Below are 24,170 nucleotides of genomic sequence, written 5' to 3'. Positions count from 1 at the left end.
ATCTGCAATTCTAAAAGAATCTTAATAATAATAAAGAAAAAGCCAAGGGTTTGCAATGCTCAGCCTTTCCAGTGAGTACCTGAGGGAGGAGGGAGGAAGGACAGGGCCGAGGAGTGAGAGCGGCAGCCCAGTGGGGCTGTGGGATGCCCAGCGTTTCACCACAAGAGTGAAATCTGAGGGTACAGTGTGAGTCAAGCCCTAGTGAGAGAGGCCACAGGCCAGGGCAGGCAAAGACAAGGAATCTCCAGGGAGGTTACTGTTCTGGGCAGGAGGCAAGCCTCGGGAGGACACACACTCATGCGCACACCTCACATGCTCACACACATACTCGAGCACACATATAATACACAATGCATGCCCATGCAGTATGCCCTCTCGTGTGCACATGACCACACCCCACACACGGGCTTAAACACACAGCATGAGCGCACAGCATTCTCACAACACACACATGCCCTGCCCTGGCATGCAAAGGGCCTCTGGGCAGAGAAAAGGAGGCACCTTGGACTGGTGTCAACACAGACTCAGAAGACATAGTCATAAAAGTTAGCTCAGTCCTGCGGCTGAGGTGGATATACTGTGACACCTAGCCAGAAGGACAGTGTCCAGAGCCACCTGCTAGCAATGCTGACCAATCATAACGTCTAAGGTCTGCACTGCTGGCCTATCCCCAGCTCAGTTTCCATTTAACCTTTTATCCAGAGATTCACGCCTCCTCCATGCTCTTCCTACCCCTCCCCCTCCCTGCCACTCTCCCCTGTGGAGTCTCCTTCCCTCTGCCTCACTGCCCCTGGGAAGAAAGGACATACCGCTAACACCCTAGGACCATTCATCAATGTACCCACCCCCGTCTCTGTTGCATCTGCTGGCCAGCTTTGAAGGTTGCCACAACAGGGCAGAGGCAGACAGGGAGTGTGACTGCCAAGTGGGAGCCCTGAGCAGTGGGCGTGGCCAAGCCTGACCACAGATGAGTCTTCTCATGAGGCTGGAGAGCTGCAAGCTTACCGGGCAAGGGGGACAAGCGGGAAAGAAGCAGACAGCCCACCTAGGACATAAAGCATCCCAGACGCCCACAGGACTTGGAGTACTCAGTGAGTTTGAAAGGTCATCTGAGTCTCTCCTCTCACCCAGAGCCCTACCTTGACCAGATCCAGAGAATCAGGAAGGAATCCTTCGGTGAATACCAGATAACCCTGGAAGCTGCAGGGAAAAGCAGGCAGAGCCCTTCAGTCGGGCCAGAGGGATCAGGTTCAGCTGGACAGCCTTGGGGAAGCAGAAGCTCTCCCGACTTCTATGGCACAGGCTCCACTACACTTGGCAGATGGGGGAGTGGGTCTGAGAGAAGTTACACAGCAGGGAGGCCCAAGGCTTGCTTGCAACAGGGCAGTCACCCTTGCTTCCCTCTCGGCACTGTCAGACATGCACATCAGCCCTGGAGGTACAAAGTCTGGACATGATGTGAGATCTCATCTGTGGTGGTTGGAATACGCTTGGCCCATGGGAAGTGATACTATTAGATGTGCCCTTGTTGGAGGAGGAGGAAGAGTAGCCTTGTTAGAGGAAGTGTGTCACTGTAAGGATAGGTTTTGAGGTCTCCTCCAATGCACAAGCTCCAAGGCCTATGGAAGCCAGTCTCCTTCTGCTGCCAGTAGATCAAGATGTAGAACTCTGGGTTACTTCTCCAGGTCTATGTCTGTCTAGACACTGCCATGTTTCCCACCATGATGATAATGGACTGAACCTCTGAACCTGTAAGCCAGCCCCAATTAAATGTTTTTCTTTATAAGAGTTGCCATGGTCACGGTGTCTCTTCACAGCAATGAAACACCAAAGACACCATCAGAGAGAAAAACAGGCCCAGCCTGTTGTAGAACCCTTCATGGCTCATCCAGTCAGAGAGCTTCTGGAACCTTCCTTCCAAGGCAGGAGCCAAAGACCAGCAGGTCTGGACCATCAGCCAGAGCTGGAACACTCATACTGGTTTCCCAGAGGGCCTGTGTTGTGGTGAATCAGAATCGTCTAAAGGACATCTTGCTGTGTCTGTGAGGGTGTTTCTAGAAAGGTTTAATTGAAGAGGAAGACGAATCCTGAAGTGAACAGCACCATTCCCTAGGCTGGATAAAAAAGAGCAGGTAGATCACCAGTGTTTGTCTGCTTCCCTTTCTTGATTGCAGACAGTATGACAGCCACCACATGCTCCTGACACAGTGCTCCTGACACTGTGCTCCTGACACAGTGCTCCTGACACAGTTGAAGACAAGTGCCCTGACACAGTGCTCCTGAAGCTCCCTGACACCAGTGCCCTGACACAGTGCTCCCACCTTCTGCTTCCTCTGACACAGGACACCAGTGGACAATGCTCCTGACACCAAAAAGCTCTGACACAGGCAGACACCATCTGACACAGTGCTCCTGACACAGTGCTCTGACCAGTGCTCCTGACACAGTGCTCCTGACACAGTGCTCCTACACAGTGCTCCTGACACAGGGCTCCTGACACAGTGCTCCTGACACCAGTGCTCCTGACACAGTGCTCCTGACACAGTGCTCCTGACACAGTGCTCCTGACACAGTGCTCCTGGGACACAGTGCTCCTGACACAGTGCTCCACACAGTGCTCCTGACCAGTGCTCCCTACACAGTGCTCCTGACACAATGACACAGTGCTCCTGACACCAGTGCTCCTGACACAGTGCTCCTGCTCCTGACACAGTGCTCCTGACACCAGTGCTCCTGCCACAGTGCTCTGACACAGTGCTCCTGCCACAGTGCTCTGACACAGTGCTCCTGACACAGTGCTCCTGACACAGTGCTCCTGACACCAGTGCTCCTGACACCAGTGCTCCTGACACCAGTGCTCCTGACACAGTGCTCCTGCGCTGCCTGACACATTGCTGACACAGTGCTCCTGACACCAGTGCTCCTGACACCAGTGCTCCTGCCACAGTTCTCCTGACACAGTGCTCCTGACACCAGTGCTCCACACAGTGCTCTGACACAGTGCTCCTGACACAGTGCTCCTGACACCATGCTCCTGCCACAGTGCTCCTGACACAGTGCTCCTGACACCAGTGCTCCTGACACAGTGCTCCTGACACAGTGCTCCTGACACAGTGCTCCTGACACAGTGCTCCTGCCACAGTGCTCTGACACAGTGCTCCTGACACAGTGCTCCTGACACAGTGCTCCTACACAGTGCTCCTGACACAGGGCTCCTGACACAGGGCTCCGCCACAGGGCTCCTGACACAGTGCTCCTGACACAGTGCTCCTGACACAGTGCTCCTGACACAGTGCTCTGACACAGTGCTCCTGACACCCCCACGGTCCTCTGACACAGTGCTCCTGCCACAGTGCTCTGACACAGTGCTCCTGACACAGTGCTCCTACACAGTGCTGCTCTGACACAGTGCTCCTGACACCAGTGCTCCTGACACCAGTGCTCCTGCCACAGCGCTCTGACACAGTGCTCCTGACACCAGTGCTCCTGCCACAGTGCTCTGACACAGTGCTCCTGACACAGTGCTCCTGACACCATGCTCCTGCCACAGTGCTCTGCCACAGTGCTCCTGACACAGTGCTCCTGACACCAGTGCTCCTGACACAGTGCTCCTGACACCTCCTGCTCCTGCCACAGTGCTCTGACACAGTGCTCCTGACACAGTGCTCTGACACAGTGCTCCTGCCACAGTGCTCTGACACAGTGCTCCTGACACAGTGCTCCTGACACAGTGCTCCTGACACAGTGCTCCTGACACAGTGCTCCTGACACAGTGCTCCTACACAGTGCTCCTGACACAGTGCTCCTGACACAGTGCTCCTGACACCAGTGCTCCTGACACCAGTGCTCCTGACACCAGTGCTCCTGACACAGTGCTCCTGACACAATGCTCCTGACACCAGTGCTCCTGACCTGACACCAGTGCTCCTGCACCAGTGCTCCTGCACACAGTGCCTGACACAGTGCTCCTGACACAGTTCTCCTGACACAGTGCTCCTGACACAGTGCTCCTGCTCCTGACACAGTGCTCCTGACACAGTTCTCCTGCCACAGTGCTCTGACACAGTGCTCCTGCCACAGTGCTCTGACACAGTGCTCCTGCCACAGTGCTCTGACACAGTGCTCCTGACACAGTGCTCCTGACACAGTTCTCCTGACACAGTGCTCCTGACACAGTGCTCCTGACACAGTGCTCCTGACACAGTGCTCCTGACACAGTGCTCCTGACACAGGGCTCCTGACACCAGTGCTCCTGACACAGGGCTCCTGACACAGTGCTCCTGCTCCTGACACCAGTGCTCCTGACACAGTGCTCCTGACACAGTGCTCCTGACACAGTGCTCCTGACACAGTGCTCCTACACAGTGCTCCTGACACAGTGCTCCTGACACAGGGCTCCTGACACAGTGCTCCTGCCACAGTTCTCCTGACACAGTTCTCCTGCCACACAGTGCTCCTGACACAGTGCTCCTGACACAGTGCTCCTGACACAGTGCTCCTGACACAGTGCTCCTGACACAGTGCTCTGACACAGTGCTCCTGACACAGTGCTCCTGACACAGTTCTCCTGACACAGTGCTCCTGACACAGTGCTCCTGGCACCAGTGCTCCTGACACCACCACTTCTCCTCTTCAGACTGTGAACAAAATAAACCCATCTTTCCCGATGCTGTCACTGCAAAAAGAAAAGTAACTGATTAGCCTGGGCCCAGCTACCTCTGCCTGGCTCCCAGGGACACCAGGCCGTGATGCAGTGGGCGGCTGCAGGCACATGTTCTTCCCAGCCCTGCTGCACAGTCCAGAACTCCCAGACACTGTGGAAGGACCTTCTTACAGCAAGGCCCTGGATGCCTCCTGAGCAGGCTGACTCGGAGATGCTCTCCTCAGACCCTCAGGTGGGGCCACAGCAGAACCAGCCAAGGAAATGGGCTTGCTGGTGCGAGATGAGCAGAGTCCACTCTTACAAGAACTTTTTGCTACCTGGGTATTTTGTCTTCTAAGTAAATCAAGCAGTACCCCAGGACTCAGGGCCAGCAGGACACCTCTCCCAGCCAGCGTATGAGGCTGTGCTGCAGTACTGAGGAAATCCATGGTGATACTAATTCACAAGCACCTGCCAGGAGACCGGCACTGTGCTGGGACAGGAAGCAGGCCCTGCATGGGATGCTGGGGCAGGAGGCAGAGCCTGTGTTGGATACAAGGATTATGCCTGGAGAAAAAAAAGTGTCCACTCCCAGAAATTACTTTCCAATGTACATTAAAATGTTAACATTGGGACTGGAGAGATGGCTCAGGGGTTAAGAGCATTCACTGGCCGCTCATCCAGAGTACCCAGGTTCGATTCCTTGCACCGACACAGCAGCTCACCACCGTCTGTAACTCCATTTCCACAGGATCCGATACCTTCACACAAAGGGGCAAGCAAAACACCAATGCATGTAAAATAAAAATAATTTTTTTAAAAAATGTCAGTACGGTGAAATGTTCTAATGAAAAACTGGACAGAATTAGCAGAGTCTCACAGTGGGATGGATGTCGAGACAAGAGATACACAGGGGAAGGCCCCGCCCACACGTACCATCAGAACGGTAACCCGAGTTTGTTCTACAGCAAGAGGAAGTGGCAAAGGCGTGGGGTGTGCAAACACCAGGGGCAGGCCTGTGTGGCTGGGATACTGGCACTAGCCAGCAGGGCATCCATTCAGAGTGAGTTGGGCGGCCACTGAAAGGCAACCTGGCAAAACATGAAAGCTCAGACCCGGGAGAGCGGCCTGAGCCAGGGTGGTGTCCGTGGAGGTGACGCACTGAGGTTGGGCTCTGGGAATGTTTTGAAGAGAGAGCCAAATACCTTCGATGAAAAGGGTGGTGCCGTGAGAAAGCAAGACTGTAAGCAGGACTCCAAGAATTCTATCTGGGGAAACCTAATCACACACACTGCCCAGTGGAGCTGAGTGAAGGAGATCCGGAGAGCAGGGCCAGGGTAGGGCACATGGATTTAGGACAGAACTTTCCTTGAGGGAAGGAGGAGGCAGAGTGATACACGACCTGCATGGCTCAGGCTTGAAGGGCTGGGGATCTCTGTGTAGAAACGCCAGCTTGTGGCGCCCTGACAGAGCTTAGGGAATGCGTGGAAAAGACAACATGAGAATTTGGGTGGCAAGAGGGAGGGCTGTTGTCAACCTTGACCTTGACCTTACTTAGGAAATGTTCGTTGCTGTCAGAGGGACAAAAAAGACTGTCACAGTGCTGCCTACCCTGGGAATTTTACCCTGGGTCTCTCTTTTCGGTCCTCTCTCTCTCAAGGGTCTCTCTCTCTCTCTCTCTCTCTCTCTCTCTCTCTCTCTCTCTCTCTCTCTCTCTCTCTCTCTCTCTCTCTTCTCTCTCTCTCTCTTTTTCTCGACAGGGTCTCTCTGTGTAGCTCTGGCCATCCTGGAACTCACTCTGTAGACCAGGCTAGCCTCAAACTCAGAGATCCGCCTCCGCCTCCGCCTCCCCCCCCCGCCCCGCCCCCCGCCCGCCCCGCCTCTGCCTCCCAAGTGCTGGGATCAAAGGCTAGTACCACCATTGTGTCTTCCTATTAGAAACATCTGGGGTTGGGATTTAGCTCAGTGGTAGAGCGCACCTGGGCGCAAGGCCCTGGGTTCGGTCCCCAGCTCTCAAAAAAAAAAAAAAAAAAAAAAAAAAACATCTGACTGACCCATCTTCTTTCCCACCCAGTTCAGGGTATGTGACCTGCTCACATATGAGTTAAATAGAATGTCAAGACCTGCTCACCAGGAGTCTAAAGAACTAATTGAGACTCTTTTTAAAAGAGTCCATGATAGACAGTGTAAGCCAGCCCTGTCTCTGACAGGTCCAGACCCAGAAGGAGGGCACGTCTCTGGGCTAGGAGTAGCTGGCTGCTGAGTCTTCAGAAGAAATGCCATGTGCTGGAGGTGGGCCTAACAATCAACACCCCCATGTAAGTTCACCAGACATCCATGGCTCTCCCAGAACACAGCTTACTCAGCATGAGGACTGGGGGGCCCCTGTGGGTTCCATGCAAGGGCTGTTTGTAGAAATACAAGTATCCAGGTGTCTTTGTAAGCCCACGTACCACAACTTCCTTTTCCAAGTGACAACCGTGAGTGGAAATTATCACCTTTGAGTCTGGCTCTTAGCTGCCAGCCAATCAGGGGACAGTTCTATTAAGACATACAGTCTACCTCCCTCAGGAGTAATGTGACTCTTCGTTTAAAAGATTTTCTTGGTTTGATTGACTATCAGGGCCTAGAGGGTACTTACATGAAAATTCTAGTGACGGAAGGTGGAGACGGGCTTCCGAAACCTTCCGGTTCAAATACGCCACTCTTTCAAAGCACTTGGGACTGCTGTCAGCAGGGTCAACTCCATCTCAGATGGGAACAAACAGAACGGGACCCACCTCCAGCCAACCACCAATTCAGAGGCTGTTGCTAAGCTACAGAATAAGAAGTCAGGAGATGCAATTTCATGAAGTCTCGAATTAAAAGGGAAAAGCTTGGAGATCTTAAACATGATTCAAAGGATGTTGCTAAGGCCCCTAAAATACAAGGAAATTATACAAAGATTAAGAAAACTAATCAGATCAAATTATACATCATGGTTCATCCGTTAACTTATTTGATTTTTTTTGTTTGATATTTTAAAAACTGCCGTCCCCCTAATGTAGCACAGCGTGCAGTATAATACACAAAGAAAGTGCTGTGCTTATCTTCTATTAATCTCATCCACTTTGAATGCCCTAAACTTCCTGTTCTGGTCTATGAACCACCATCATTTAAGAGTTGTTTAATGTTTAGGGCTGTGAGAGTAAAGTCACATGTTGAGCTGGGGTGAATTATACCTAATGTTTTTGTTTGGCTTGAATCAGTTCTTGTAGATGTCATGCTATTGCTGGTGTGGGAAGCCCAGAGCCACTTCTCTGACATCTATGGTGTCAGCAGCAAGGATGTGGCTCTCAGGGTCAACTTAAATGTAATTTCCCAGGCCCTTAATTGGATTTAAATCCCTGATTTATTCTTGAAGGGTCTTTGATTGTCTGCGAACTTTTTCAAAGAAACTGAGAATCCACAGAAATAGGACAGAAGAAATTCCAGAAGCCCAGACTGTCTTGGACATGCTTGCCCACACAAAACAGATACTCCCTTTTGTAGTTCCCATCGGGAGGTAGTTTGTGTGCATGAGTGTTCTTGTCGTGTGCCGATAAAGCCTAAAATAATTCGAACCTGAACCCCAGAGTAGTTTTGGGTGGCTGCTAATTCAGAGTACCATATGGGCCTGATGGTTAAATGGCAAAAATTAACCGTCTCACAGTGCCGGGGGCTGGGAGAGCTCAGATCAAGTAGTAGGCTGGCTTCTCCTGCCTCTTTTCCCACTCTGTAGATAGACACCATCTTCTTCCTCTGGCTTCCCATGGTCAGTCCTCTCTTCAACTCTGTGAGTGTTCCCCTCCTGTGAAGATACGGGTCATACAGGTTCAGGACCCACCTAAACAACGACATTCTAATTTAACCACCTCTTTAAAGTCCTCAGCTCTGGGGGTAGCTGTATTCAGAAGAACTGGGGCATAGGTTTAAGATGTGAGTTAGCAGGGAACATCACACAGCCTATCGCGTCCATCAGCGAGATGACCTCAGCACATTGGGCCTGGTTTCAACTATCTCCTGAGACCACCTCTACCGACTCCAATAGGCCTGCCCAACACCATAAGGAGTCAAGGGGAAGGGGGGACATCATCAGCCAGCACCAAGAGGACTGACAATGGAGCAGTGATCTTACCGATGGGTAGTATAAAGGAGCCACGGGGCTCTTCGTGAGCCACCCTGTGCCCCTCTGTGCTCGGCACCTTCATCATGGGATGGAACATTGAGAGTACTAGCGCAAAAGTGCCTAACACCAGCGTCTACCTAGAGATCCTCCACGGTAACTTGCAATGGTACGAGTTACAAGCATGTGGAGAGTGGAGCATGAGGGCAGGTCACACAGTCACAAAGGAGAGGCTGAGGAAGCCTATGGTATGCAAATTAAGAGAAGAGTTCTTTATAAATGAACAGGTGCAGCTTCTGTGTTGCTCTAACAAAACGCTAGGACCAAAAGCAACTTAAGGAAGAGTTTATTTTTGCCACCGTTCCCGAGGACCGGATGTTCACGGTTCCCATAGGGCGGGATGTCCGCAATGGCGGGAAAGGCATGGCGACAGAAGCAGGAAGCTAAAAATCCCGACTCCGTGGCGCATAGGAAGCAGTGAAAGCAAACCGGAAGTAGGGCATGGCTAAAAACTCTCAAATCCGGCCACCAGTGATGTACTTCCTCCGAGCAAGGCTCCAGATCCTACCAACTCCATTACCTCCCCAAACAGCAGCACCATCTGCAGGCCCAAATGTGTAAACATCTGATCCTACAGGGGAGCGCCTTCCTTTAAACCACCACATGAAATTGACAAGAAAGTAGAATCCAGAATACCTGGACCATATTAGGAATTCCCGTGTTGAGTGGGTACAGGAAGTGGACGAATTCCCGAGTGAATGCGTACTGTGTCTATGGTAACGGTAGGGCTTTCCCTAGGTCAGGCTCAGGGACTTCCTCCTCCGGGGTGACTGAAGCCTGAGACTTCTCCCCTACGGAGATTAACGAACCCACCTCCTCACTACGCTGAGTTTTTAAGCTGCTTGCTGGTGCGTCTCCATCAGAGTGCATGGCTCACGGGATCCCAGAGATCCCGGAAGGCGAGTCTGTTGTTTCTCCCTTCCCCATTGCCCGAGTCAGGTCAATCCCAGAGCTCTGCATGTCACATCACGTGAGAATAAGAAATGCCAACAGATGGGGGTTTGTAAAGACTGACACAGACAAAGAAGCCAGCGCGGTAACAGTTCTGAAGACACACTCGCAGCCATGACTGATAAAGCCTAGATTTCAGAGTGAAATGTCACTTATACCCAATAGGATCAACACGAAATGCAGAAAGATGTGTGATGCCAAGCAGTGGCTATGCCGTGAAGAAGCGCTTCCTACCCACTCTCTGAAAGCAGCAGGTTAACACCCATCCAATTAAGGATACACGTGCTCAGCAGGCAATCCAGGAATCCTGATTGATTGACTCTGAAGAGAAGCCGCTCAGAGTGCCATGAAAGGTCCCTGGAGGATGCTCGTCAGGGGGTTAACTGTAGAGCAGGGGACTGTGGACAACTCAAGTATCCTCACTCACGAGGAGAATAGTCAAGCAAGAATACCATGGGCAACAACCACCACAGGGCTTAGGGAGAGCTAATCACTCATCTCTCACTGTCTGCCTCGTGACCATTGGATCTTAAATATCTCTAAAGGCCAATGTGTTAAACGCTGCTGGCCAATGCAATTTTACTGGGGTGTGATGGAACCTTTAAGAGGTGGTGGAGGCAGGAGGATGAACCTAAAGGAGGAAGCAGGGCCATCAGGGCATACCTTCTTGGAGTTATTGGAGCCCTAATCATGTCTCCTTTCCTTCTTTCTCCTCATTTCTATCTCTTTCCCACCTCTTCTCTCTTTCTCCTCTCCCCTCATGGTCTTTATCTCCCTACCCCTCCCTCTCCAGGTACCATGAGGTGAACAGACTTCTTCCACCACACTAGCCCAGCATGATATGCTGTGCAGCCGCAAGGCAGAATGAAGCACTGGAGACCACCAGCCACAGACTAAAGCCTCTGAGATCCTGAGGCAGAGCAGACCTTTCCTTCTTTAAGTGTTGGTCGTAGGTGTTTGTCACAGTGAAGGAAGGCTGACTATACAAACCGAGAGAACCCTCCATCATGGCAATCATGGCAGGAGTAGCCGCTGGTGATGATGGGTGACCTCAGACATCAGACATCAGCAGAGACAAACAATGAGGTAGAGAAGCCCTGGGGGGGGCCATGATGGGAGAGAGTGAGCGTGCGGCCCTTCAGTTGGAAACTCTCCCTCACACTTTCATCCCAATGACCTCTTTCTGGGCCTCTGCTAAACCCGAGGCATGCTGGTGTCACTGCACGTTGTCCCTGGTGTTTCCTGGCATTGTCCAGCACCCAGAATGCTGTCTTCTCCGCCTGTTTCTTGTCTGCTCTGTAGTTTGGAACAGAGGTTCTCCTTGACAGTCCAATGAAGACAGACATTTGGTGCATGGCTTCAATCCCAGCACTTTGAAGACATAGGCAGAGGCAGGCAGATCTCTGTAAGTTCAAGGCCAACCCAGTCTACATAGTGAGTTCTAGGCCAGCCATAGCTATATAGTAAGACCCTGTCACAAAAAAGAGACAGAGACAGAGAGAGAGAGAGAGAGAGAGAGAGAGAGAGAGAGAGAAGGAAGAAGGAGGAGGAGGAGGAGGAGGAGAAGAGAGGAGAGGAGAGGAGAGGGAGAGGAGAGGAGAGGAGAGGAGAGGAGAGAGAAGAGAGCAAATACCAGCTGACCTTGGACTTGAATGTGAATTTTTTTTTTAAAGAATATACCATGTTGTCTGGAGAGACCTTGGAGGAAGGCAGGAGCCCACTATTGATGTGCTTCCTGAGAGCACTCCATGGTCTTCTGGGAGACTCAGAGTTCAGTACCTGGGGCACAGTCCTCCAAACCATTTGGTTTCTGCATGAAGCGCTGATCCATCTCTACCTGGGGGGATGGAACATTCTAGAAACTGATGGAAGGAGAGCAGCTAGCCTGACCCAACCAGACACACTCTCACTCTGTGTCCTTCCAGCTGCTTGTGAGGAGAACCAGGGGTACTCAGAGAAGGTGAGGATCTCACTGTTCACCCTACAGCCACCCACAGGAAGCCTTTCCATTTAACACCCACTTGCCCTTCAGTTCTGAGCTCCCCTCCCCACAAAGCCTAACAGGTCCCACAGCTGGGGAAGAGAATATGAGGGTGGCTTGGGCCAGACCACTGCGAGCACCCAGGGTGCACCAGAGAGAAGTCTTCAGTATGGATGCATCAGGCACCAGGGTTTATACTCACCCAGAAGGCAGGGACCAGCTGACTTGGCATCTGGGCCACCGTCTGAGTCACCTGGCTCTTTTGTCATATGAGACCATCATTGGACGGTTCCCTCTGAACTGGCACCTCTACGAATGCTCACGGAAACTGTGTCATCGTCGGATGTGCTCCCCTAATAGGAATTCTCGGGAGCATCCCAGGAGACAGCAAAGGAATGCATCCCTCAGCAGCCGTCCTCTCCGCTAAGTCCTACACAGGGCCGGGCACTGGAGGAGCTCTCTAGACGGCAGTCTCAGCCTCAGGAAGAAGCACAAGTAAATGTGGTCCCACAAGCAGGCACAGAAGCCCTGCTGCACGTAAAATGGGGGGTTTATAGCTCCTCGGGTTTTAGAAGTTCAATGTCTAACTGAAAATGCACCTGACAGTCATACGCCAGGCTTTGTCCTAGACAAAACCCAACCACTTTCGAAAGCCACACCAATGCTCAAGAATACAACCTTCTGACTCCATGGGGGTGTGGAGACCCCAGTCTTCCTCCTGAGCTCCAGGTTCAGATATAAGTTCCCAGCACCTGCACCTGACACTCCTGGAACCACGCCCTTGCCAGAAGGGCTTGGGGAGCCTTTTCCGCTAAGAGAGTCCTTCATCTGTGCCTTGCGAAGAATAAAAAAATAAAGGGAGGGCGGAGAGAAGAAGGGAACAGAGTTGAGGGCCACTGGGATGCTAAAATCAGCAGGATCAGTTTGGGAATAGAAGTGGTGAAAGTATACAGCAGAGGGATTCCACAGGGTGCTGATACACATGTCCAAACACTAACTGTGGAGCAGGGTAACACATACACATAACCCAGTACTCAAAGACGAGTAAAATCCCCATTGTGTAAAGCTGGTGTCTTTACATGTGCTCCATGCCATCCAGGCTCCCATCTCCTTCCCCCAGAGGGTGCCCCAGGGCCACGAAACACACCCTGCTCCTCACCTGGCCCCTCAAGAGACTGTCATTCTGTGGCACTATACTCAGTTTGTTTTCTTCCCCTGAATATCCAAGCTTACGTCGATGGAAATGTTGTTATAAATATAGGCGTGCAGCCGGGAAATTAATTTCTTCAATTGAAATGGACAAGTCAAGGGTCACAATTCCCCCACACGCCTCTTGTCATATGATGTCACAGCATGTGTATGATCACACTTCAGAGTTTTGTCAACCGGACCACTGAAGAGCAAGGACGTCATACAGTTTAAATCACGCACATGTATGTGTACATATGCAATCTTATTCTGGTGAAGTGAAGTTACTTCATGTGTGTAAAAGTTATTTCAACAATCTCCACTGACACCTGAGACAGGATAGAAAGAGAAAATTATGAAGACGTAGAGAGGGGAAGGAGACCCTCATCCTAGAGTCTGGCAGACGCCTCTCACGAGCTGAGAGTCAAGAATTCAATACAATTCCATTTGCTCAAGGATTTTCTCCTTTCCCAGCTATAAACCTACAATTTTCTAGAAGTCTACCCAACACCAGAAAATCCTTTCAGTAAAAGGACATGCCCTAGACTAGCAGCTCTCAATTTATGGGTCGCAACCCCCAAAAGGTTCTAAGACCATCAAAAAACACAGACATTTACATTACAATTCACAACCGTAACAAAATTATAGTTATGAAGTTGCAACGAAAGTAACAATTCCACAACATGAGGAACTGTGTTAAAGGGTCACAGCATTAGGAAGGTGAGAACCACCAGCCTAGACCCTTTGCGCACCTTACTGGCTCCTGATTGTTACCTCATTGGATTAAAATCCTACCCAGGGCACCTCTGGGGCCTCTTTATAATCACACATTAAGGGGGGCGGGGACCGGAGAAGTGGCTCAGTGGGTAAAGGAAGAGCTACAAGTCTAACGGCCTGAGTTCTGCATCTGGGACCCACATGGTAGACAGTGACAACTGAGTCCTGAAAGTTGTCCTTTGACCTGCACAGGTCAGCTGTGGCACGCTCACACACAATAAATACAGGGTAGCTGAAATATTTAATGGGGGAGGAAGGGGGGCTTTCTAACCGCCCTTTGGGATGTAACTTCAGAGCCACTAAGATAGCAGAGATGACAAACACTAAATCACTTGACTACGACTTTCCTTTGAAAGACCCAGAGCCAGAGTTGAATATTCTCTTTCTTTCCCTGAGCGTCTTTCCCCCTTAACTCACACGCTCAGGATCTATGTCTAATAATATCTTAATAAGTGGTGAGTTAGCAGGCAGAGGCACTTGCAAGCCAAGCATGAGACCTGATGGCCTAAGTATTAACCCCAGAAGCCACATGTGGTGAAGAAAGAGAGATGACTTCCATACATTGTCTTCTGACCTTTGAAGTCATACCTGTACAGAGAGAGAAAGAGGGAGGGAGGGAGAGAGAGACAGAGACAGAGAGATACAGAGAAAGAGACAGGGGAAGAATTAGAAAGAGACAGTGACAGAGAACCAGAGACAGACAGTCACAGAGAGAGAGAGAGAGAGAGAGAGAGAGAGAGAGAGAGAGAGAGAGAGACCCTGATCAGACCATGGAGATCTACAAAGGGACCCCCTTGAGTATTCAGCTAAATGGTCAGTAACTGCATGAAGAAATGCACTGCCAACAGATGAGAGCCACATCCAGGATTCAGAGAAAACAGCATCCAGAACTCTCATCACAACAGGTCATTAGCCTGTGACCAACATGGAGAACCTAGAGGTATAACTTCCAAAGATAAGAACAGTCATCCCTAGGCCAGGTACTGCTCCGCCAGTATACCACACCTTGAAAACACGGATCTGGAGGATTCCATTTCTACAAAGATAAGTGTGTTCAACAACACACAAAGATATGATGGTGATTTGAATAGCTATGGCCCCCACACATTCATGTGTCTGAATGCTTAGAGGGTGTGCCCTTGGAATGGACAGTTCAGGGGCTAAGAGGCAGACCCAAGTACCAATCATAGCACTGTCTCACAGTCACCCGTTACTCTAGCTCCAGAGGGAATCTGACGCCCTCTCCTGGCCGCCACGGGTACTGCACTCATGTGCAGTTGGTGCACACACATAATACGCACAGTCAAAATAAAAATGAAACAGGAATGTCGACTATTCAGCATAGAAGCATAGGTTGTTAACTGTAAACTGACATTCCTGAAAGCTGACTCTGATGAAGATTATAGTCAGTATAGGTGAGAACATGAATCAAGACTAATCATCGGAGAAGTTGTTGCAGCGTGTAGAGATTGGAGTCGTTTGAATCCGCAGACGTGCAGCCCCCAGGTTTCTTTCATGGCTGTCGAGCGCCCAACATCTTGCCAGTAAGAACGACGCGTGGCAACAGGATTCTTCTGCGAACAAGCCTTTACTGTACAGCTCTCTTGAACAGGGACCACGAGCGGCAAAGTCGCTCACCTTATATACACAACAGTATGCTAATAATCTCTCAGGGATTGGTGGGGCACGGATCACCCCACCATCACCCCACTACTTGTCCTCCAGGGATTGGCGGAGAATGAATCACCTCACTAGCATGGTACCGCCCCTCATTAGCATATTAACAGCCAACTGACACCTGGTGCAAAAACCGCACATGTGCAGTACCGTTGTTCACCACTAGAGGGCGCCCTACATCTCATTATCATACAGCCGCCCTAGCAAGGGGACAAGCCTGCACATGCGTGGTAAGTTGTCGACATCCAGACGAGGCTGGATGTCGGCGCCATCTTTGTTTCTCCGCGCCGCTCCCTACATCTCCCCCTTTTTTGTTTAATAAAATGACTGGTCTAGATCTGGGTGTCACGTCAATCTTGTCATTGCTCCTGTCTTAGGTCGTTCCTGACGATGACTCAGGCTTACCCGTCGCTGGGTTACCCTATCGCCACCGGGCCCCGTGTCTTGGGTTGGTCCGAGCTTGAGGAAAGTTGCCCGTCCTTGGATACAATGACTCCACATAACTGTGACAAAAATGATCTAGGGCGAACTCTTGATCTTTCAAAGAGGCCAGCCATATGTTGGGAGAAGCACCCTTTTTAATGGTGGTCATAGCCTGGTAAACAACCACTTTGTGTCTGGCATGTTCTCTTTTTAAACGGCCAATAAGCCAGAGACCTACTCCGCATCCCAGGAGGACAATAGCTCCCTGGGACAAACATGCCCGCCCACTCCTTGAAAAGGGAGAAAGCATTGGTAATCCATGAGGTCAAATCTTCAACTGTGATGGGGTCCAACCTAGTGCTGTTGAGGACAGCAATCTGCATCAGCAATTGTCTTGATAGTTGCTCTGCTTTCATGGACCAGTTTCCTTTCAGGTAATTCGAGATTTCTTTGCTCTGTTGAAAATGCTGAGAAAAGTTAGCTCGCAAAGGAATAATGCATAAACTCTAAAGGAGGAATCGCAGAACAACTGCGTCATATGACACAGTGCTTCAATTTGTTTTTTAACTAAATCTATCCTTTGATTAGCCAATAGAAAGCCAGATGCCAAATGGGTACATTGCTCACATTAGAGCTTATATTATATTGAATATTGAAATGTGGCTCTACGCGACCAAACGCAAGGCAGGGAAGAGTTCTTAACAGTAAAACATAAGGTATGCAACAGAGAAAAGTTAATGGCGGCATACCGTTGGGGCATTTCTCCATCTGGCACTATACAGGGAACATCACACAAACAGGAGGTAGAGAAAAGTTGGCAAAACAGTAGAGTTGCTATGAACTGGCATGGGTACTGGCCAGGATCTGGCAATAGCCCACAAGATGAGTGAATCAACCTGGATTACCATTCCCAGTAATAGTAGGGTTCGTAGTCTCATCTTCAGGAAGAGCAGAAGACAATCTTCGAGTCAAACGCTCAGGTACCCAAATTGGATTTTCTTGATTCTGCAGAAAAACACAAATCGCTCCCCTGGATCGTATTAGAATAGGATCCGGGCCTTTCCATTCTCCAGTGAGTACATCCTTCCACTTCACCTGATCCTTGGGTGGGATAGGCCACTGCCCATGGCGTTCTGCCGCCGAATAGTCATGGGCGTCTAAATTTAAGAAATTTAAAGTAAGAAGTGCAGTGGAGATGGCAACCTTGGGGGTTGGTGGCACCTCACCAATTCCCCCTTTTTGTTTATTTAAATAAGCCTTTAATGTGCGATGGGCACGTTCAATGATTCCTTGGCCTTGAGGATTATAAGGAAGTCCTGTCAGGTGTGCAACACCCATCTGATTGCAGAAATGTTTAAACTTTTCTGAAGTATAAGCAGGGCCATTGTCAGTCTTGAGCAGCCTAGGAAGACCCCAAGCACTCCAAGCCTCAAGACAGTGGGCAATGACATGAGAGGCCTTTTCCCCAGACAAGGGAGAAGCAACTATGACCCCGGAGCATGTATCGATGGAAACGTGCACATACTTTAATTTTCCAAAGGCGGGGACATGGGTAACATCCATCTGCCAAACCTGCAGGGGTCGAAGGCCACGGGGATTAATGCCCACATGTGGGGTGGTAATAAACGCACTGCAATTACCGCAGCGAAGCACTATTTTTCTGGCCTCTGTTCTAGAAATAGGAAAACGCCTGCGTAAGGTCTCAGCAGTAACATGAAACAAGGAATGGAACTGGGTGGCAGCTTCCACAGGAGTCAGCACAGCAAACGTAGTGGCTCTAGTAGCCAAATCGGCCAGGTTATTCCCATGAGACATTGGGCCAGGCAACCCTGAATGAGCCCTTATATGGGTGATGAAAAAAGGGGAATGCTGAGATAGTAACTCCTGCTGGATCTCTAGAAACATAGAAGCGACTGTACTAGTGGTTCTAATCATTCCCGCAACTTCTAAAGATTTAACTGAATTAACCACATAGGAGGAATCTGAAACAATATTTAATGGACTAGGGAACACTCGGAGCACTTCCAATACAATCTGACACTCAACTAATTGAGGGGAATTAGGGGTAAATTGCTTAGTTACCACTTTACCATCATGCACATAAGTACCCAAACCAGTTTTCGAACCATCCGTATAAACAATATCCCCTGCCTGAAGGGGTTCCATGCTGGTAACCCGGGGAAACACAAGGGGATAACATTTTGCAAAGGTCAAAATGGGGTGCCTGGGGTAGTGATTATCAAACACCCCTGAAAAGATGCACACAAGTATTGCCCAGTCATCATTTGTAGCGGCCAGCACTTGGAGCTGTTCCGCAGTATAGGGTATAACAATTTTTATTGGATGTTTACCAAAATGAGTTACAGCTACTTTTAGTCCTCTCATAGCCAATCTTGCCACCGCTGAGGGGTACCACTCTATGGTTTTAGCCGGAGAGGCTTGTGGGTGAATCCAAAGTAAGGGGCCATTCTGCCATAACACCGCAGTGGGTAATTTAGCAGTTTGCAAAACACATAACTCAAAAGGTTCATCAGGTTGTATCCTTACTAATTGAGCCTCAGAAAGAGCTTCTCCATCTTTCGGAGGGCCTCTACAGCCTCCATAGACAGGGATCGCGGGGATGTTAATTGTGGATCCCCTTCCAATATATCAAACAAAGGTTTTAACTCAGCAGTAGATATTTTCAGGAATGGCCGTAGCCAATTAATATCTCCCAAAAGTTTTTGAAAATCATTTAAGGTTTGTAGGTGATCTCGCCTGATTTCAATTTTTTGTGGAGTAATAACTTCTGGATGTACAACGGCTCCTAAAAACTTGCCCATCAGTGATCTCTGAACCTTTTCAGTAGCTATAGTTAGCCCGAACTGTTGCAAATGCTTAATTAAGTCAGCATATGCTATCTCAAGCTCTTGAGGTTTGGATCCACAGAGGAGTATATCATCCATGTAACGAAGAATCGTTAGTGATGGATATTGCCCTCTGACAGGAGTCAGGGCCTGTTGTACATATAACTGACACATAGTGGGGCTGTTTGCCATCCCCTGGGGCAAGACTTCCCATTGATAGCGCTCATCAGGCTCCACATGATTTATTGCAGGCAGAGTAAAGGCAAACCTCTCTTTATCCTTAGGATGTAAAGGAATAGAGAAAAAGCAATCCTTAATATCTATTATAATAACCTCCCATTGCTTTGGCAAGGCAGAAAGAAGCGGGAGACCGCGTTGGACTGATCCATACAATTTCATTGCTCTAAGATCATGCAATAGTCTCCATTTTCCTGACTTCTTTTTTTATAACAAATATTGGAGTATTCCAGGGTGAGCTTGAAGGTTCCAAATGTCCTAATTGCAACTGTTCCTTTACTAATTGGTGAGCGGCCTCCAGCTTTTCAGAGGAGAGAGGCCACTGAGGAACCCATACAGCCTCCTCTGTTATCCACAGTATGGGCATAGCCCCCTCAGTGGCCCCTAAGAAAAACCCAGACCGTGGCGATCGAGTTTTGCAGTGGGTTGAATTGGCTCTGTAGTTCCTTGGTGATGCTTACCAATGCCTTTTCCTGGGACATACCCCATATCCCTCACCATTCTCTGTGCTGGTAGGGAATACTCATTCATAAGTTTAAGCCCTAACTCAGCCAAAATATCTCTTCCCCATAAGTTGACAGGTAAAGGAAGAACATATGGGACGAAACTACCCTCCTGTCTTTCTGGGGCTTTCCACTTTAAGGGCCTAGAGCTAACAGTTGGACTAGCTTCATAACCTAAACCTTGTAATGAATGGGAAGATTGAGTAATGGGCCATTTTGTAGGCCACCATTTAGTGGAGATAATGCTTTTGTCTGCCCCTGTATCTAGAATTCCCTCAAATGTCTTTCCTTCAATGGTTAGGATCAGAGTAGGTCGAGCGTGTAAATCGACCATAAGATATGCTGAATCAGTGCCCGTAGAGCCGAAACCCTTCTTTCCTCTTTTTGTACTTCCTGATTTAAACTGAGAGTGACAACTGGGTAAAAGAAGCAATTGTGCAATCCAGTCACCTGGGGAAATGGAGAAGAGACCTCGTGGGGAGGAGCACATGATCTTCAACTGGCCCTCGTAATCTTGATCAATAACCCCAGGATGTACCACCAATCCCTTAAGAGTAGTAGAGGAGCGTCCTAAAAGCAGCCCAACTGTATTGGGTGGTAAAGGGCCACGAAAGTCAGAGGGGATAGGCTGCACCCCCATTTGAGGGGTTAGGACGATTCTGGAGGTGGCACAGAGGTCCAATCCTGCGGAACCCGGAGTGGCTCTCCTGGGGAAGTTTGACGAGCCCAGGTTACTGGGGAGCTGGTTGCCCCATATATTTGAGGGTCCCGAGGACAGGGGCCCCCTTGGACATTTTTTGACACATCCAAGGGTTTCCCCGTTATGTCCTTTACTGACCTGCACTCATTGGCCCAATGCTTCCCTTTCTTACACTTTGGACACAGTCCTGGGACTTTCTTTGGATTAAAGCCAGGATTCTGATTCCTGCACTCCCTTTTCATATGACCAGGCTTTCCACATTGGAAACACGTGATGCCTCTACTAGAGAGGCCAGGCCACCTTTGTCCTTGTAATATAGCTGCGGCTAGACCGGCATTGGTAAGTGGTCCTCCTATTTCCCTACAGGCTTTCAGCCAAGCCTGCAGCCCCTTAGATTTCCAGGGGAGGATTGCATTGCAGCATTCTTTGGTACATTGTTCAAAAACTAACTGTTCTATTAAGGGCATGGCCTGGTCTTGGTCTCCAAAAATCCTGCCAGCAGCCTCCATCATGCGGGCCACAAAATCTGAGAAAGGCTCATTTGGTCCTTGGATGACCTTGGTCAGGTTCCTGGACACCTCTCCTCTGTTAGTTAGAGCTTTCCATGCCTTGACAGCACTAGTAGCAATCTGGCCATATACCTCCAAGGGGAAGGCAGTTTGATTATTGGCCCATTGCCCTTGTCCAGTTAACATGTCAAATGTCCAGGCAGGTTGTCCTGCTGCTGCATTTGCGCATGCTTGTGCTTGGCAAGCATCGTGCCACAGTGCCTTCCACTCAATATACTGTTCCATGCTAAGGAGACAGGCCTTTGTCACAGACTGCCAGTCTGCTGGAGTCATGGCAATGCTTGCTAGTCTTTCTACCTGTGACATGGTAAAATTAGCAGTAACCCCATAGGCACGAACAGACTCTGCCAGTTCCTTAACTTGCTTGTGCTCTAGGGGCTGATGAGAATGAACGCCATCGTCCTCAAACACAGGAAACATTTGCCTGAGTGCTCACTGTGTTTCAGGCGGACAGAAAGAGTACTCACACTTCCCCTCTGTATAAGGCGGGGGAGCGGAGGCCACCGCGGCATTAATAACTTTCGGTTTCTTCACAGTGGCTCTCCACCTAGTCCCATATCTTTCTTCCTCATATCTGGCTGCCTCTTCCTCTAATTCCTCCTCCTCCGACTCTGACAACTCTTGCTCAGAGTCACTACCAGTCAGTTCTAAGGCTTCTAATTCTTTTAATGGATACAAAGTATCCTCTCCGGATGACTTGTACTTCCTCCTCCGGGGCATACCTATTTTTTCCTCCGGAGGCATTTCTTCCGCCTTTTGTATCTCTTTCACTTTTGTTTTAGTAACCTTTTTCTTTTTGCGCGCTCCTAATTTCTCACTCCCCTCCGTTTCTGACATGCTCTCTTGAATGTTCTGTCCTGCCTTGACTATGTCCTCACATTTTAACACAACTAGTAAGAAGACAACAGTCACTATAAGAAGGAGCAACAATCCCTCCACGGCAAGACTAAATCCAAAAAGGGGCATGCCTCTCGGAGCTTACCTTTTAATTTACCTTCTCGCAGTTCTGAATCCTCTTCAGCACACTGAAGGGTCCCCTCGGCACCGGCGATGTTGGTTCCAGGTTTCGGCACCACTTGTCGCGCGCCCAACGTCTCGCCAGTAAGAACGACGCGGGGCAACAGGATTCTTCTGCGAACAAGCCTTTACTGTACAGCTCTCTTGAACAGGGACCAGGAGCGGCAAAGTCGCTCGCCTTATATACACAACAGTATGCTAATAATCTCTCAGGGATTGGTGGGGCACGGGTCACCCCACTATCACCCCACTACTTGTCCTCCAGGGATTGGCGGAGAATGAATCACCTCACTAGCATGGTACCGCCCCTCATTAGCATATTAACGGCCAACTGACACCAGGTGCAAAAACCGCACATGTGCAGTACCATTGTTCACCACTGGAGGGCGCCCTACATCTCATTATCGTATGGCCGCCCTAGCAAGGGGACAAGCCTGCACATGGCGGTCAGAGCCTCGTTCGAGAACAACTGTGAGGTCGATTGTCTTGCCAAACTCACTAACACCTACTGCCTGGTGGCCATCGGAGGATCAGAGAACTTCTACAGTGTGTTCCAGGGCGAGCTCTGAGATACCATTCCTGTAGTGCACGCATCCATCGCCAGCTGCCGAATCATCGGGCGTGTGTGTGTGTGTGGGGAATAGGCATGGGCTACTGGTACCCAACAAAACCACTTCCCAACACCACAGGAGCTGCAGCATATCCTCGACAGCCTTCCGGATTCAGTGCAGATACGGCAAGTAGAGGAGGGGCTCTCAGCCCTTGGCAATGTCACCACCTGCAATGACTATGTGGCCTTGGTCCACCCAGACTTGGATAGGGAGACAGAAGAAATCCTGGCTGGTGTGCTCAAGGTGGAAGTCTTCAGACAGACAGTTGCTGACCAGGTGTTAGTTGGAAGATACTGTGTCTTCAGTAATCAAGGAGGTCTGGTGCACCCTAAAACTTCAATCCAGGACCAGGATGAGTTGTCCTCCCTTCTTCAGGTCCCCCTTGTGGCCGGTACTGTGAACCGAGGGAGCGAGGTGATTGCTGCTGGGATGGTAGTGAATGATTGGTGTGCTTTCTGTGGTCTGGACACGACCAGCACAGAGCTGTCGGTGGAGAGCGTCTTCAAGCTAAATGAAGCCAAGCCTAGCACCATTGCCACCAGCATGCGGGACTCCCTCATTGACAGCCTCACATGAGTCACCGTTCATGCTGTCGTGTGGGCTCCTGGACTTTGGCTCGTTTTCCATGCCTGAGCTAGTCTGTACCAGATGCTGGCAGTGGGGCGTGGCAGAGCTCACCAGAGCTGAATTGTTTGCCCAACCCTTCACCTGTGCCATCTCTCGACTATTGTTACTGAAAAGCCTGTCGCGTCGCGCTGGCTTCAGCTCTTGTGGCTCTTGGATGAAAGATCTGCTATCTTGTGACCCACCCCAGTAAGGACTGTCTCCCACCAAAATAAATAAATAAATAAATAAATTTAAAAAAAAGATTAATCATCCTAGTTTAGCAGGAGAGAAAAATCCAGGTACAATTTTAAAGGCATTATCAGTAGCGATGTCTCCCTATCAACCTTTGCATGCACTCTTTTTTTTTTTTTTTTTTTCGTTTTTTGGAGCTGGGGACCGAACCCAGGGCCTTGTGCTTGCTAGGCAAGCGCTCCACCGCTGAGCTAAATCCCCAACCCCTGCATGCGCTCTTTTTAAACCAGCTTCTGATGAGGAAAAAAAAAGCGAGAACCACATATGTACTACTCTGAGCAAGACAATGACGGTGATACAAGAACTACAAAACAAATGGGGCAGGGGGGCCACGACAACCAATCAAATGAGTCCACTGGCGGAGCCCTGAAAGCTACAATAACCAATCAAAAGCTCTTGAGACTTATAAAAAACAGGAGTTTAAAGGGAACTCTAATGAAGAATATGTCGGTTCCAACGAGATTCATCAAGTTGCCCTATCAAGGGTTGATGCGGAGAGAGAGGAGACTGATAAAGGAGAGGGAGCTTTCCTTGAGTGACAGGATCATGATGACTTCGTATAAAAGGAAGATGTAAGTGGTGACCTCATCGCTAAAGGTCAGCCGAAAGGAAGGATGGGAACAAATGGCCTCAAACACTTGTTCTAACGCACAGTTAATTTTGTAATTTCAGACAATGAAATCTCTTACCACCGTTTTTCCATCCCGTTTCTTGTTGTGCAGCTGGGGTCACTTCAGATGCTTTAGGATTTCATGGACGGATGATATGTACACTTCGGTCAGTGTGTAAATGGGCAAACTATTTGTGTATTGTATGTATTTAGGTTTTGTAGGGTTGTTTCGGGGGTGGGTGTTTGAGACAAGGTCTCACCATGTAGTCTTGACTGGCCTAGAACCCAGTATGCAAACCAGGCTAACCTCGAATCCTCGAGATCTGACTGCTTCAGCCTCCCGAGTGCTTGGATTAAACATTGCGCCATCACACTG

The 24,170-nt window shown here is 49.7% G+C and overlaps 1 pseudogene; it reads left to right on the top strand.

Annotated features, from left to right (window-relative positions):
• Window positions 1-22,155: 22,155 nt before the first annotated feature.
• LOC116912769 lies at window positions 22,156-22,927 on the top strand (annotated as a pseudogene).
• Window positions 22,928-24,170: the final 1,243 nt, after the last annotated feature.

Source organism: Rattus rattus, chromosome 11, assembly GCF_011064425.1.
Source record: "Rattus rattus isolate New Zealand chromosome 11, Rrattus_CSIRO_v1, whole genome shotgun sequence".
Classification (NCBI taxonomy): Eukaryota; Metazoa; Chordata; class Mammalia; order Rodentia; family Muridae; genus Rattus; species Rattus rattus.
Note: the sequence above shows the minus strand (reverse complement) of the source record. Positions and strands in the feature narration are given on the sequence as shown.